Below are 18,466 nucleotides of genomic sequence, written 5' to 3' on the forward strand. Positions count from 1 at the left end.
CCCCCTCTCAAATAAATAAATATATTTTAAAAATAAGAATGAATCTATTTGCACATAGATATTAATTTTACTTATTAATTAGTCACTTACTGCCTATAAGGATCTATGCTGTCTTTAATGAATTTTTTTCTTTTTTTTTAAGATTTTATTTATTTATTCATGAGAGACAGAGAGAGAGAGAGAGAGAGAGAGAGAGATGCAGAGAAACAGAGAGAGACAGAAGCAGGCTCCATGCAAGGAGCTTGACATGGGACTCAATCCAGGGTCTCCAGGATCACGCCCAGGGCTGAAGGCGGCACTAAACCCCTGAGCTACCTGGGCTGCCCTGCATTTTTTCCTCTTATACTACAGGCATATCTTCTGAAGTAAGAATTCAGAGCCTTGTTTTGCAGATGTCTCAGAGAGACAGACTTCTCTGCACTCTCTCAATTGGTAATCTAGAATGAGACTTCCTGACTCCAAATTCCACTTCTTTTCTTTTCTATGACATTTACTACTTTAATAATGGTTTCCATTTTAGTGTAAACAGACTACCACCCCAATAGCAAAAGACAGAGTTAGCCAAGTCTATGATAACATAAGAAGACATATAAGTAGGAGACTACTTTTAGGTAATATTTCTTTTAATATTTCTTTATGCAAGTCTACAGGATATCAATATTATTATTCTCAAGACATGTGTTTTCCTTTGCAAACTTCCTGTAGCAGCCAATATCAAACAACGGCAAGACTTTCCACCACATATGTTTAAGTCCTAACCATTAGCCTAAGACAAAGCAAGTGGGCATTCCACCCTGAAAGCCAGTTCACAACAAGACAGCTATTTTTCCTATTTCTCCATGAATGCATTTCTAGGAGTGAAGTCACTGAAAAAGATTCATGTGTAGCACCTAAAACACTAGGCAGATTAAACCCCCAAAAATGATCAGTAAGATTGATGTGAGAAATTTAAGAGCTGAAAGGATGTATCATGTTCAAATTAGATAAAGCCATTAAATCAGGGCTAATCCCATAGAGAGGACCTGTGCAGGGCTCAGGATTGGGGGTGTGGGGGGTTAGGCATTTGTATGTCCTTGCCTGAAGGAGTGTCAAGTTGGACTCTCCAACATTGTTCCAACTACATAACTCTTACATTAGTGACGACTTAATAGATTTCCTCACTTCTAAACACGAATTTTTTCTTCTCAGTATGTCTTTTATGATTAACCATGGTTTTATTTTCATTTTTGTTCATTATCAATTTCATCACTGAAGACTGTCCATATTTCTTTAATGTTGTGACAGGAATCCTTTACTGAAGCTAAAAAAAAAAAAACAAACAAGAATGAAACAAGCTAAGAGAATAACACTGTACTCCATTTTTCCATTTAAAATGTTACAAAACAGCTTTCAGTTTAAAAATTTTTGACAGTGTATATTCAATTCTTCAACTAACAGATGCATGTACATAAAATTATATGATTGAAATTCAGTGTCAGGGGCTTTAGTCATTTAATTTGGGCAAACTTAAGACATTGGTTCATAATATAGCTATTGAAATATCTGTAATAATGAGAGGGATTTCTATGAAATGGTGACATGGAAGTGTTTATTGAGTTTAAAAGGGGTGGTTTATGGCAATATTTTTAAAGGAAATTAATACAATTCATTTTTTAATGAAAAGTGATTTATTTGTTTTATTTTTTAAAGAAATCAATTTATGAGGAAATTAAGTGAACAACATATGTCTATTCAGTGAAAGAAGAAACCAAACCTTCTCTTAAGACTCTTGTTCCAGAGTTCCACCCTAAAACTTCAACCATTGATAATGTTTTTACTAATTAAGAAATATTAGAACTATTAGCTACTACTTAATAAAAAAAAAATGACACTGAGAACTACTGATAAGGTATGCTTCATGATCTTATCAAGATTTTGAGATATATTTCTCAAATGACTAAATGACCTTAATAAAAGGTAATAGATAAATGCCTTTAGCAAAGACAATATAGTAAAGAAAATAGTTTTCAATTGTGAAGTCTAGCTTGAAAGTGGTCTTTGGAAGTCCTACTCAAAATGCCGGTCTGAGAATTTAAATCAACTTTGTCAGAAATACAGTTTGATTCAGCTATATATACTTTATTTCATTACAAGACATTCACAATAAAGAAAGCAATGTGTTGATTTCCATTCTGGGGCAAGCTCCCTAGTGTATGATGGACTGGACTGTTTAGATACTGCCACCAGTTGCCTAACCCCATTTTATGTAGCATTTGTCTAAGAAAAGATTATTTCAATGCATCATCACTGTTAAATATTTGTTTCTAATCAAGATTTTAAAATCACATGTGAATAAAGTGGGGCTTTAAAATAGGGAAGTGAATTTTCTCAAACCAGTGCTATTTTCACATACATAAATAACTAAAGGAGAGTTTTAGAAAAATATACTGCTATTTAGGGAAAACTGTAAGAAAATAAAATTTAGGAAATGAACATAAAAGACCAAAAGTTCACATGTTGTACTGTCTTCAGCAATCTTCCCATAACTGACAGGCAAGGGTAATGGTAATATTTATTTTCTCTTTTATTGTAGATTGAACCATTTTATAACTAGGGTTATAAGTAAAGGAATGTTGGCCATTTTCCACTTAGGAATGAGGAACTTTAGCTTGTAAGCACCTGCTTATGTTAGCTTAGGCTTTCTTAATGACATCTGTCTTTCTAGGTTTGTGATGCTATGGCAGAATACCATAAAATGGATGGCATAAACAAGTAACATTTATCTTTCACAGTTCTCAGGGCTGAGAAGTCCAAGATCAAAATCCTGGCCATTCAAATCTGATGAGAGTCATTTTTTTTAGTTTCCAGACAGCTTCCTTTTCTCTGTGTTCCTCACATGGTAGAGAGAAAGAAGAAAAGGAGGGCCCCTGGTCTCTTCTTATAAGGACACTAATCCCATCATGAGGAATCCACCCTCAAGACCTCATCTAAGCTTAATTATCTCTCAAAGGTCCCATCTCCAAATACCATCACATTAGGGTTTTTAACATATCAATTTTGTGACAGAAACATTTAGCTCATAGCAATAAAGTGAATGCCATCTAAAATATATTGGTCCCCAGATTAAGACCAAAAGTGTGTTTAAAATATTTTTGAGCTAGAGATAGGTTAGGATAACTCTAGAATGGAAATGTAATCTTCCTACAGGGAAACAGACTATCCATTGTTCTGATAATTTAGTAGGATAATTGAGTGTGTGCCACAGAAACCAAGCACTTCTCACACTCTCTTATCCTTTGGATTTACAGAAAAAAGCAGATACATCATTTATATAATGAGTGGGATCATTCCATAGCAATTTGGGAAGTCCAGATCACTTCAATATAGAACGGTAACTGTGTCTGTGGCTCATCATATGAGCTCCAACACTGACTGGGTAACCTTAGGCAAGTTACTTGGTCTTTCTCTGTCCAGTTTGCCAATTTATAAAGCAGAGATAATCACAGGATTTATCTCTAGAGAAGGGATTATATGAGATAACCAAGTAAAGAGCTTAGCACAGCAACAGTGGTAAGCACTCAATAGATGCTACTATTGCTATTTAGATATGGTGATTTCACCTAACCCAGGAGTCTTCGTTTTACAAATGTGCCAAGGTTAACTTAGATTCCAGTGTCCTAAGTGGTGGCAGGCGTTATTGTTTTTAAGAATGTGTTGACCTTAAGGAAATGTATTTTTCCCTACAGACCCAACATGACCACTGACACATTTGACAATATAATATTTTTTAAAGAAAATAACATTTTACCTTTAGCTTCTGGACCTTTTGTTCAAGACAAGGCTCTATCAGAAACAATAGCTTTGTTATAAGACATTTTATTCTAGGAAAGGTGGTTTTGCATATTCAGTAGGGCTCCAGGCTAGTGATTTTGTGGTTAGGTTTCTTGTCTTCTAGGAAGCCCTTGACAAAGGTCACAATCTGCTCGTTCTTCTTATTAAAATAAAGATGGAAAGCATTGATGATAACTCTGCCCAGCAGCTAACTTCATCATCTGTAGCAGTTTCAACATATGCTTGTGAGATAATGAAAAATATAGCATTAAATACGCTGGCAGATTGAATCTTGTTTCAGGGTAAATAAGGTAAGTCATTTTTTTCCCTCTTCATTTCCTCAGAACCTGTTTAGCATTAGACTGTTAATATCATCACTGATACATGACAAAACCGTTGCATAATATACTGCGTTTCAGACCAACCCCCACATAAAAGAGAGCAACGAAAAACTATGAACATTAATCGGGCATTCAAAATAATGAAGTGCTTCAAGCCAACCCTCTTCTAAAGCCTTCTACTCCAAGTTTTGCAGGAACAAATAGTTTTATAAATCTGACATGCTTTTCTGGTCCCATTTTAATATTACGAAAATGTCATTTTTCTGAGCTATAGTCAATAGTCAAGAATATATTTTATAGCCAATAGTAAAAATATTCTGTGCAATCTTTATGATGTGATCTTTTTTTAAGAAACAAGTTTAGAATCTAAAAAACAAGTTTGTCAATATTGGGAAGAAAGGAAGAAAGGATTATTTACACTCTAATCTTCAAAAACTAGGAAAATACACATAATGGTTTTCAGCAACCAATATTTTGTCATGGTACATTTTCACCTGGGGAAATTATAGCTATATGAAGTCTACATATATTTTTAATCTAATAATAATTTTAAAATGCTACTAATAAAAAGTATATAACTATTCATTTCAGAGAAATATCAAATAAGTTAACAGCAATTGAATTTGTGATTATAGTGGGGAGTATAGCTCAGGAAAATTTTCTACACACACACAATTCCAAAAAAATTCTCATTTTAAATTAAAATATGATTTGGGGCATCTGGATAACTGTCAGTTAAGCCTCTGATCCTTGATTTTGGCATGGGTCATGATCTCAGAGTCGTAGAATTGAGCTTCACATTAGGCTCCATGCTCACAGAGGAGTCTGCTTGGAATTCTCTCTCTTTTCTCTCCCTTTACCCCTCTTGTCCCTGTATGTGGGCATGTGCATGCTCTCTCTCTCTCTCTCAAATAAATAAATAAAATCTTTAGAAATAAAATAAAATATGATTTAAGAATGAAAGTATTTACTCATTAAGATAAAAACTTAATTAGAAGCTGGCATTTTATTGATTTTATCTTTTGGTTGGTAACTCTATGTTACCATGTTGTGCTTTTATGTCACAAGTACATTACTATGGCCTGTCCTGTGTCCCTTGATCCTAGATGATAAACACACTTTGTTCAGTTGTTTCCATTACACTAGAAGATAGTCTAAGTTGCTCACTCTGAGTTTTCCCATTTATGCTATTGCCATCAAATTCATCTTTCAAAAAGTAACGTTAGGACAAACATCTTCCCTCTACTGGCTCTGGTTTACAGAAACAATAAATGGCTCAGCTGTAGCCATTGCTTCACAATCTAATTAAAACAAGAAATTGCAGATGCTGTGGATTTTTTTTTTTTTTTATGCCTAATGATACAAGCAACTGCATGGGGCACATATGCTCATTTTCTATTCTCTTACAAAGACTACAGAGAACCTGAACTTGCAACAAGCATGGGATGTGGTATGTTAAGTGTTATTCAAGGTCAAATGTTTTTAGAAGTAAAAATAGCAACATTAATCAAGTGATTTCATTTATTGTAGTCTAAGATTTAATGCTTTTTTAAATTTAAAGCCTGAAATCTATCATATGAATTATCAAGCCCAAATCCACTTTAAATTATGCCTACATAGTCTTTAAGATAGTATTTCCCATGTGTTTATTTTAGACTGATTTCCATTTTAATTGTATGTTTTTAATATGAACTGAAGTATACAAGTAATATACATGAAAGCTTTAAGCATAACAAAGAAAACACCTATGAACCAACCCACCACCCAATTTAACAATGATAACATGAAAAATATCATTGACATGTCCATTTTTTTTTTCCATTTTTCCTTTTAAGTTTTATCATATTTATTCAGTTCAAAATACCATCAAATTGCCCTTGTGATTTCTTCTTTGACCCCTAGGATATTTAGAAATACATTGTATAGTCTCCAAATATTTGGGTATTTTCTATTATCTTCTGTTACTGATTTCTAATTTAATTCTATTATGGTCAAAGCTCATACATGCTCTGATGATTTAAAACCTTTTAAATTTATTGGCCTGTTTTATGGTCCAGAATATGTTCTGTATTAGTAACTTTGTTATGTGCACTACAGATTCTGCTGTTCTATAAATTCGATTAGGTAAAATTAGTTGATAGCATTAAGTGTTCTATATACTTACTGATTTGCTGTCTGTTTGTTCTGTCAGTTATTGAGGGCAAAATATTGAAATTTCCAGCTATAATTGAAGATTTGTCTATTTCAGTTCTGTGAGTTTTTTACTTCATGTATTTTGAAGCTCTCTTCTTAAGTTAAAAATCTTTCAAATTGTTCTGTCCTGTTGGATCTTTTATCATTATGAAATGACTTTCTTTGTCACTGATGGTAAGTTTTAATATCTGGTAGGTCATGTCCCCACATATTTTTCTTTTTCTTCAGTTCAGTGGTATCTTGGTTATTCTAAGACTTTTGCTCTTTCATACACATTTTTTTCATATACATATAAAAATCATCTTGCGAAGTTTCCCAAAGTCCCTAATGAGGTTTTGTTAGAATTTCTTTGAAATTTTACATCAAATTTGTGAAGACAGGGACAAGAACTTGATAAAAGATATCTGCTCAGAACATATAGTAAACTATATAACACCTAAACATTAAAGACTAATGGTTAAAGATAACCATTAGTGGTTAAAGATAATGCTTATTACTACTTCTATTCAATATTGTACTGGAGGATCTAGCCAGCTCAAAAAGACGTAAAAATCAATATGTAAGTAGAAAAGGGGGAAAAGTTGTCATTATTAATTAAATGATGCATTTGACCCCATAGAAAATCCAAAAACAAAAACAAAACCCGACAAGCAAATTACTAAAAGTAATAAAGTAATTTAGTGAGTTCACTGAAGTTTTCAGGAATATTTAGTAAACTCAAAAATTACAATATCAATAAAAAGTAAGATACCTAGGAATAAGTCTAATAAATTATGAATAAAACTTAATGAAGAAACTATAAAAATTAATTGAAATACAAATTCTAATTATGGTGAGGATATATACAAGAGAAATTCTTTTAACTTAATGGTAGCTATGTATGGTACAACCATCTTGAAATAACTTAGCCAAACTTAGTACTGAGTTGGAAAACATAAAAAGAATTCCTAAAATTACAAAAAAATAAATAAGAGACATATTCAAATATATTTATTTATAGACATTCATATGGTAAGCAAAATTCTAAATTGGCCCCTAAGATTTTCACCCTCTGATATATATATATCCTGTAAAATGCTCTCACCTTGAGTATGAGCAGGACTTATGAACCTGATGAGATTTCACCTCCAGTATTATTTCATATTATGTGGCAGAAAGGAGTTTGTGGAAGTAATTAAGATCTGTGATTAGTTGACTTTGAGTTAATCAAAAGAAATAGCACTCTTGGTGGGCCTGACCTAATCAAGGAACCCTGAAAAGAAGAAGACATTCAAAGCTAAACATATTTCTTTTGCTGGCTTTGAATAAGCAAACTTGCCATGTTGCAGAATAGTTCATATGCTACGTAAGGTAAGTGGCCCCCAAACTAAGAAAGTCTGCAGCTGGCAGACAACAAGAAAGCAGAGACCTCAGTCTAACATTACAAAAAACTAAATTCTACCAACAGCTTGGAAGCTTCTGAAGAGACTCTGATCAACATCTTTATTTTGACTTTTTGAGATCCTAAGTAAAGAAAACCAGCTAGCTGATGCATGCTGTGCCCAGACTCCTGACCCATAAAACCATAAAATAACAAATTTGTGATGTTTTCAAAGTCTAAATTTGTGGTACGTTGTTATGCAACAGTAGAAAAATAACACAGTTTGTAATGGCAAAACAAAAACCAAAAACCAAAAACCAAACAAAGCCATTCTAGAATAATCCATATGGGGATCCCTGGGTGGCGCAGCGGTTTGGCACCTGCCTTTGGCCCAGGGCGCGATTCTGGAGACCCGGGATCGAATCCCACATCGGGCTCCCCATGCATGGAGCCTGCTTCTCCCTCTGCCTGTGTCTCTGCCTCGCTCTCTCTCTGTGGCTATCATAAATAAATAAAAATTAAAAAAAAATTAAAAAAAAATCTTAGAATAACCCTTATGTCTATGAGTAGCAAATGAATTAATGAATTATTCCATTATAGTCATAAAATGTGCTAAACCATGATAAAATTAAATAAACTATATCAACATGAATTGATCTCAAAAAGCTATTCAGCAAAAACATGCAAATCATAAAAATATACTCCCTATGACTCTATTTATGTAATTGTTAAAACAGGAAAAATTAAATGACATATAATTTAGAGACATTTATCAATGAGAAATGGTTAATATACAATGTCAAGATTGAGATTGCCTTTGGTGGAGGAAGATATTTGTGAGGGTTATAAAAGCGGCTTCAAAGATATTGTTGTTAGCCTACTTCTTAGGCTCAGTGGTGAGTACGTGGGAGCTTATTATTTTTAAAATTCTGCACATATGTTAAAAATGGTATTTTAAATGGAAAAGTTACCACTAAGAGTTTATAATCCTGTTTTTTTTTTTTTAAAGATTTTATTTATTTATTCATGACAGACACAGAGAGAGAGGTGGGGGGAGAGGCAGAGACACAGGCAGAGGGAGAAGCAGGCTCCATGCAGGGAGCCTGACACGGGACTCAATCCTGGGTCTCCAGGATCACACCCCGGGCTGAAGGTGGTGGTAAACCGCTGGGCCACCAGGGCTGCCCTATAATCCTGTTTTGTTTTGTTTTTTTTTAAAGTCCCTCAACTCCAGAAAGTTAATTTCTTGTCTTCCTAGATTAGAAATCGAGTAATAAGTTCATCAAGTGGAAAAAAATTATGTATGGCTCTCCAAGTGCATTTAAATACAGCAACAGCAGTAGCAGCCATGGTAGTAGTCATCTCTTCACCCTAATTATTGATGGCAGTTGAGGCAGATTAGCAAAGTGAGCCAGGAGACTAGTGACCCAGGTGTCATCTTTCTTCTGCTGTGTTGTATGCTTTGCATGTTCAGTCTGTGCTGTGTTGGGAAACTGAAGCCAAGAGAAAATCCAAGCACTAATAATGGAGAAAGACACAAAAGCTGAAAGCAGGGAGAGAAAACAAATTTAAATATGCTTCACAGTTTTTGGATTAATTAGAAAGTGAATCATAAACCACTCTTTAACTGGCAATGTGATTGTGGATGAATTATTTATTCAATTGAAACACACCACCTATGTTTACAATATTGAACTGTTTCGCTTATACATCTTGAGTATTGAACCATTTTGCTTATGAGAAGAATATCTTAGTAAGGGTCCTGAGAAACTCCGTGGAACCAGAACTTGTGAACCTTCCTAATGAAATCTTGAAAGACAAGCCAGTTCTCTGTTTCTACACTAAGTTTCCAAATCTAATTCTACTTCTCTAATGGTTGTCTTGAATCTCATGACCACTATGGCTAAGTGAACGATCTGAGCTAGATCTATGGCAGGAACGCCTTGCAATAAGACTTTGTATAGGGGATCCCTGGGTGACTCAGCAGTTGAGCATCTGCCTTCAGCACAGAGTGTGATCCTGGGAGTCCCTGGATCAAGTCCCACATCAGGCTCCCTGCACAGAGCCTGCTTCTCCCTCTGCCTGTGTCTCTGCCTCTCTCTCTCTCTCATGAATAAATAAAATCTTAAAAAAAAAAAAAAAGACTTTGTATAGATGTACCAAAAGTTTCTTATAACAAAATGTTGCTAACTCAGATTTCACAAAGCTTAATTCTCACAACCAGCTAAAAAGGATCCCTGGGAATCTTCTAAATTACTAGGCACTATTACCACATTCTACTTTGCAAACTAATTCTAGCTTACGATAATAGGAATGTGCATAAACAGGGTGGAAGTATCTATATATGTTATTGCTGTGGCTTAAAAAAGATCAAATTACTAACTATAAAAAATTATCACTAAGAATAAGGAAAAAAGAATTCACCAATTTTCCCCTTCTAGCATAAAATTTTTTAATAATCATTTGCTGTTAGGCTAGAGGAAATGATTTTCATTTAGTGAATTCCAACCTAATATTTAAGTATTAGGACACTGCCTTATCCCTGTCCTCTTTGACTCCCACTAGCCCATTCCCAACAATAAAATTCATCTGTACTAGACTAACAGTCACAAAATTTTAGAACTAGAAAAGATTCAAGATAACATGTGGTTCAGCTGAACAATAACACTATATTTGGGATGGTAGTTAAAATTTCTTTTTGAAATGAACACTAGAAAAATAAAACTGGATTTTTCCCATAGACCATCATTGAGAAGGTTTATTAGCTCCCTGAGTTTGAGAAAGAATTCACTTTTTGACAGCTGGATTTTGGCATACACACACAAAATAATAATAATTAGGTCAACTATTTTCAAGGGGAACAGGACCTTTCAGCATGGAGATTATAAAGGGACAACATTTATAAATGTTGGCAACCAGTTGTACACTAGGAAACCAAAAGCAATTTATGTAGGAATTTGCCATCTCTCTAAAATCTATGACTAATTTCTCAAGTGGTTTTATTTCTCATACTTAATCACTCTACTTCCTACTTCAAAATATAGGTGAGGGGATTTGGTTGCATCCAATGCTCCAAAGGGATCATGGAACAAAATATGCCAGTGAGGTTTTAAGAAGGCTGCTTATATAACTAACAATGGAACACCTTATAAGATTTAAATGGAAAAATGAGATAAATTTGTTTTTCTCTTCTTGGATACTTTCAAAAGCTGGAGACTATTATTCTCTTGTCTGTTTGTCATTGCAGGATTGCTTTTCTTTTTTATTTTTTTAAAGATTTTATTGATTTATTTGAGAGAGAGAAAGTATGAGCAGGGGGAGTGGTAAGGAGAAGTAGAGAGAGAAGCAGACTCCCCGCTGAGCCCTAAACTGGGCTAGATCCCAGGACGCTAGATCATAACCTGAGCCAAAGGCAGACACTTAACCAACCGAGCCACTCAGGTACCCCAGGACTACTTTTCTTAATCAAATTATTTTGGAGCCCATTCATAACTTCTGCTATTTATAAATAAGTTTTGTTGTATTGCCTTTGCCCCCAATTTTTCTTCTTATCAAGTATACCTATCAGTCAGCCCTTTCAGGGTTTCAAGTTAAGCTCTTTCATAGGAAAAATACATTTGATAATAATAATAATCTTTGCATGAAGCTCTTATATACATCATCCCATTCCATTCTTTTTTTTTTTTTTTAAAGATTTTATTTATTCATCAGAGACAGGCAGAGGGAGAAGCAGGCTCCATGTAGGAAGCCCGATGTGGGACTCGATCCCAGGGCCCCCTGGATCACACCCTGAACCAAAGGCAGACACTCAACCGCTGAGCCACCCAGGCGTTCCCCATTCCATTCTTAAAGTAGCAGGGTTGATATATAGATTTCCATTCTTTAGAGAAGAAAAGAGAATGCTTGGAAAAGTGAAGTGGCCCGCCCAAGATCACAGCTAAATAAATGACTGAACTAAGAATAGAAGTGAAATTTCTTTGCACAATGCCCAGTATGATTTCTTAAAGCCACACTTCTTCTCCTTAGATGCATCAGCTTGTCTCTGTTCATCACTCCTCTCTTCTTACTCTTCACTTCCATATCTATTTCCATGCAATAATGTTTATGAGCTTGCATCCAAACTGCTGTGGACACAACACTAATTACAAGGGACCCCTGGCAATCTCCAAAGGCCTTGCAGTGCCTGAATTCTCCGTAGTATCAACTGAGATACTTATGTGGAAATAGTATAGAGTTGATGAAACAAGTTTCTGGTGCCTTTGCAAACAGCGAGTCTGTAAATTTAAAGAGGTCTTCCTTCTCTTCTGAAGACAGTGAATTCATGACTGTGTCTGAATATTTTGCCTTACTATCATTCTTTAGTGGCTGGAGTATTTAGGTTTTATATGTCAGTCTGGGAAAATCACATACAACTTAAATTCAAATTAAAAATATAGTCAATTACTATCATTCCTATCAGGGAATATCCAGGAAATTACTGTAGGTAACTTAAATTGAGGAGATTTAATACATAAGTAATGAGTGATGGAATTGTTGAGAAGCCAGTAGAGGATGATGAAACAACCCTGGTGGTTTCCACAATTGCAAGAAGCTACTACCACTTCTGGCCCTAGAAGGACAAAGGGGGAAAGTCTTATTATCAGAGACTGGAAATCACGATTGGTGGTGGAAACACTAGAACTCAGCAAAGGCTTTGTAGTGAAGAAAATAAAAAACCACAGAGGACACTGGCCATTATAGAAAGATATTACCCATGGATAAGCTAGTAAAGAAGAAATACCTTGGTTTCTCTCATCTTTTTTTTTCCTCCCATCACCACTTCAACCCCAGGCCTTGCATGTACCAAATTTACCAAAAGCCAGTTTGCAAGTTAAGTCTGAGAAACATTTTGTGGGTAAAGGGTCACAAATAAATATTAGTAAGCAGACAATGACCAATCCACTTCCTAAGGCACAAAAGAGGAAACTTAGAGCTGCAAACTGCTGAATTATGTTTAATTTACTTTTCTTTTATATAATAAAAATCATCTGCAAATTTCTAAGTAGCCTAGACATTGTAGCATTTGGTACATAATGTAGCTGGTTAGTGAAAATCAGGCGAAGTATAGAAAGTAATGTAGCATAAGTACTATCATATTTTCTCATTATACACTTTAAGCAACAATAATGGATATCATTACACAAAAATATGTACTATAATCATACAATTTACTTGTATTGTATAAAGAAAGGATTTACTTTGTCTGTCAAGATATGTATACCTCCAATTACATATTCATTATACAAGCACTCACTCAAGACCTACTATGTGGTATGTAATTTGCCAATCCCTAGAAAAGCAAGTATTTTTATAAGACAGGATCATGACCTCAAAAAATGGAGGGTAGGAATTAAGAATAAAGTAAATGATATATATACTACATAAATATGATTGAGAGGAGCACACAAATAAGAAAATAATTCATTTTTCCAGCAGGAAGCAAGTCAAGGCTGAACAAAAGAGAGGATTTCTGGGTTTGTTTTTTAAGATTTTATTTGTTTATTTGAGAGAGAGCTCAAGAGAGAGAAGAGTACAAGCAGGGGGAGAGGCAGAGAGAGGGAGAAGCAGACTCCCCCCTGAGCAGGGAGCCCAACTTGGGGCTTGATCCTAGGACCCTGGGATCATGACCTGAACTGAAGACAGATGCTTAACTCATAGAGCCACCTGTGCTTCTTAGAAGAGAGGCTCTTTGAACCTAATCTGAAAATATAGGAAAAATCAAAGCAAATGCTTCATCTCTCTGAAGGCTTCCCATTCACACAATAATCTTATAATGATTGCTTATATGCCACCTTCTGTATTGATTATAATACTGAATCATTTGCTTACTTCAAGAAAATGCTTGAAAATAACCTCTCACATTTCTATCCACTTAGAAATTCCAGAAACTTAGCAGAGATATTCATAATTTTAAAGCGGTACATGATACAGCATTAACTCCTTTTTCTGTCATTTCAAACCCTGTCCCCTTGCTATTCTGCTTCCTACATACTACTGAATACTTTATAGCAGTGGATCTTTGTTGTAACTTGCATTCTTTCCCAGTACAACCCAAGAGTCATACAGATCTGCAATTCACATTGACCCAAATTCCTTGAGGCTGTAATCAAAGATTTTCTTTGTTTTCCACATTTGGAAAGGGATTCAGATAACATTTCGTATACTGGAAACTCTACACAAGATATAGATGAACTTGTTAGCCACTCTCGTACTGGAAAATGTGATACCTAAATCTTACTGCTTCTGTAGACCTTCTTCTGTGCTACAAAGACTCTAAAAATATATGGTGGTGCCTATCTCAGATTCACTACTTGAGACACTACAGACCTATACTAGGAGTGAGGACATCCTTTAGGATAAAAACTGGTCTCAAATTTCACAAATGTTTACCACCTAGCTAGCTTTTGCATATATAGCATATTATAATAACACAGCTTCTAATTCAAAGCTTCTATTGCATGAAATTTAAACTAACCTTCCAGATTCATGACTTTTGCCACAAGAAGACAAAGAGGCTTTGTTCTCCTTTAAAAACAACAACAACAAAACAACCTTATAGAGAATCTCAGCCTGAAGTCTTGATAATCATAAGCCCATATGTTTTCATGCTATGAGGAGAAAGAAACCATTTTAGGTGTGAATACAGATTCATGCAGACAAAAAATAGCCCATTGCTTAATGTGAGTCCACTCTGCCCTGATTTGGTTCTTGTCTGCAGCTGCTAATCTGATTGAGGTTTCCTCTATTTTGGTCTTGAGCACCTCTCTGACTTGAACTCTTCCCCACATAGTCACAGCATTCCTAAAGACACAATCACACTCTAACACCAGCCTAAAAAAAAATTTATTCTTCTCTGCCAACAGAGAAGGCTGGGTTTATATCGAACCCAGCCTCTTTGCTCCTGTTTCAATGCAAGGGGAGTTTCATGACTGTCTTACGGCCACTGCCCATTGCCCACAAAACCAATGCTAACTTCAAAAACTTTTTTTCCCAAATTTTTAATCTCATATTTTATGTAGATGTACACTATCACTAGCCAGAAAAAAAGGTGGGTTTGGAATATGCAGTAACATGAGAAAGTAGAACATTTTTCTTTGCTATCTATATTGTTGCTTACCCACATGACTGAATCTATAATCTTTGGTGGTGTTTATGACCATGGAGAGTGAAAGAAACAATGAGAATTTATCACCTCAGAAAGTATAAAAAATGCTATTTGTTCATTCATTGAGGATGTTATATGTCATACAATTTCTTTCTAATATAGCTATTATAAACTGTGTTGCCCTCCAAACAACTTAGGCATGGAAATGCTTTGGTTCAAACAACCAAAGTAACAGCCATTTCCCCTTTGCGTCCAGCTAGTTGCCTTTGAAAACTCTTTTTGTTGTTGTCTTACTCTAATATTAGGTCTCAGATTCAGGATTAAACAGAATCAATCAATCAAACAAACAAGACCTATTCATTAATAAGGTGACTCTTGACTCTTCTTCCCAAATGTATGGATCCAAGGGTCTTCTTCATTTTGCTTTCCTGGTACATGGAAGGAGTAGTGTAAACAAAAGAGACGACGGTCCCAATGACAGACAATTGATGTGTGAGTTTAATTCTGTGAGTTGGTTAATTTTGTCACAATTGCCCCACTTATCAAGCCCATATTTTAGGAATTCCAGTAAAGACACAATGTTCCTATAGAAGAACACAATGTGCTCATATTTTGGTAGTTCCCTTTCAGAAGAAACTATTATAAAATAAACAACTGACTCTTCTGGATTATTTTTAGAGCTATATCATCTCAAGGTACATATCCCTGTCCACAGAATGAGGTATAACATAAAACAGAAATTTCTGAATGGGAATAATACTGGGAAATAATATATAGAGTTGATCAAAACATCAAGAAACTAAAATCTTATCTTAAATTTTAAAAACTTTTTAATGAAAACAGAACTAACTGTGAAACTACAACCAAAAATATTTGCTATTCAAGCTATGTTTCACAAATCACATGGCTCTAGTAAAGACCTGTCTATCTTCGTTGGAAGAAATGTCACATACATATTGTAGATGGGTTAGATGTAAGTAGGACCTGGCTAATGATATAAGAAAAGAACTAATTACAACAGAATAAACTTTGGTGTTTGAGTACCCAGGTAATGATATTTTAGAAAATTGGAAAATCGTACAAAATATATAGAAAATTCTGGGGCTTATAGCCAGCTTATGTTCAAGTGGTGCCAATAAAATGTGACCTCTCTACACTATCAAAGAAATACTCCAAATTATGCTTTATCGGGATGGCATAAAAATTTAATGTATCTAGAAGTGCATTTTAGGATTTATTGAAACCAGTAACCAAAGGGTTAATGGGACTAATCTCAGCTGTTGACCACTAAACCAGATGCAACTTTTTACTTAGACCTTTTCATTTGCCTTTAAATTTCCGGACCCTCCTCCTCCTCCTCCAACTCCTCCACCTCCTCCATTTCCTCTGGAGAGTCAGATTTGAGGCTTGCTGCTCCTGTCTCCTTATTTGGCTGCCTCTTAAACCCTTTCCTTGCTACATAACTCAACGTTTCAATGTTTGTCTTTGCTGTGCATCTAGCAGATGACCTTGGGTTCAGTTACATTATGACAAAGGCAACAGTACAATCCAGGGGAGGAAGTATGATTTTTTCCAAAAATGGTGCTAGATGAACACGATATCCATACAGGTAAAAAAAAAAATAGTTGAATCTCTACCTTACAACTTACACAAAAATAAATTCTAGTGGAATGCATATCTAAATATAAAATGTAAAACAATAAGGCTTTAAGAAGAAAACATAGAAGAACATCTTTGTGACTTTAGAGGAGGCAAAGATTTCTTAAATAGGACACAAAAGCACTAACCATGAAATCTAAAAACTGGATAAATTGGACTATATTAAAATTCCTACTTGGTGTCAAAAATCGTAATTAAGATAGTGAAAAACCAATAAAGTAGGAAGCTATTCACTTTAACATATCTGATAAAGGATTCTTATCCAGAATATATATTTTAAAAAACTATTAAACATAATAGCAATTGTTGGTGAGGATGTGGGAATGCAAACTGGCACAGCCACTGTGGAAAACATTATGGACATTTTTCAAAAAATCAAAAATAAAACTACCCTATGATCCAGTAATTACACTACTGGTTATTTACCCCCAAAATACAAAAACATTAATTCAAAGGTATACGATACAACCCTATGGTTTTGTTTTTGAAGTTATTTATTTATTTGAGAGACAGCATGAGTGGGAGGGGCAGAGGCAGATAGAATCTCAAGCCTACTCTGCACTGAGCATGGAGGCCGATGTGAGATTTGATCTCACCACCATGAAATCATGACCTGAGCCAAAACCAAGAGTCAGATGCTTAAACAACTGCACCCCACAGACATCCCCACACCCCTATGTTTATAGCTGCAATATTTACAATAGCCAAATTATGGTAGCAGCCCCAACTATCCATTGACCGACTAGATAAAGAGGATGTGGTATATTTACACAATGGAATATTATTCAGACATAAAAAATGGAATCTTGCCATTTGCAACAATATAGATGGAGCTAGAGAGTATAACGCTAAGTGAAATGTCAGTCAGAGGAAGATAAATACTATATGATTTCATTCATATATAGCATTTAATGAAAACAAAATGAAAACGAAAACAAAGAAAATAGAGGCAAACCAAGAAACAGACTCAATTACAGAAAACAAACTGATGGCTAGCAGAGGGGAGGTTGGTGGGGGCGGGGATGGGTTAAATAAGTGGTAAGGATTAAGGAGGCGGTGACTTGTGATGAGTACTGAGTGGCGGATGGAATTATACACCTGAAACTAATATAACACTATATATTAACCAGCTAGAATTTTTTTTTCAGATTTTATTTATTCATGAGAGGCACAGAGGGGCAGAGACATAGACAGAGGGAGAGGCTCCCCATGGGGAGCCTGATGCAGGCCTTGATCCCAGGACCTCCAAATCACAACCTGGGCCAAAGGCAGGTGCTCAATTAGTGAGCCACCCAGGCATCCCTACTAGTTGGAATTTAACATAAAAAACTATTAAACTGGGGCAACCCAGGTGGCCAGTGGTTTAGCACCGCCTTCAGCCCAGGGCTTGATCCTGGAGACTCGGGATCAAGTCCCATGTCCGGCTCCCTGCATGGAGCCTGCTTCTCCTTCTGCCTGTGTCTCTGCCTCCCTCTCTCTCTGTGTGTCTCCCATGAATAAATAAAATCTTAAAAAAAAAAACTATTAAACATTAAGAGGATAAAGACATACAACCCAATAGAAAACGAACCAAAGACATTTATTAAATAACCACTTCACAAAAAAGAATAGAGGATGGCTAATAAGGATATAAAAGAGGGGTTCAACTTCTTTAGTCATCAGGGAGATGCAAAATAAAACCATCCTGTAATACCACTACCCACACACAAGAATGGCTAAAATGAAAAAAAGATGGCAAATACCAAATATTGATAAAAATATGGAACTAAAACCATGACCCATTGGGTTAACATGGTTGAAACTAACAGAAAGTTTAATTTTTTTTAACTTTTTATTTATTTATGATAGTCACAGAGAGAGAGAGGGGCAGAGACACAGGCAGAGGGAGAAGCAGGCTCCATGCACCGGGAGCCCGATGCGGGACTCGATCCCGGGTCTCCAGGATCACGCCCTGGGCCA

Source organism: Vulpes vulpes, unplaced genomic scaffold, assembly GCF_048418805.1.
Source record: "Vulpes vulpes isolate BD-2025 unplaced genomic scaffold, VulVul3 u000000899, whole genome shotgun sequence".
NCBI classification, from domain to species: domain Eukaryota; kingdom Metazoa; phylum Chordata; class Mammalia; order Carnivora; family Canidae; genus Vulpes; species Vulpes vulpes.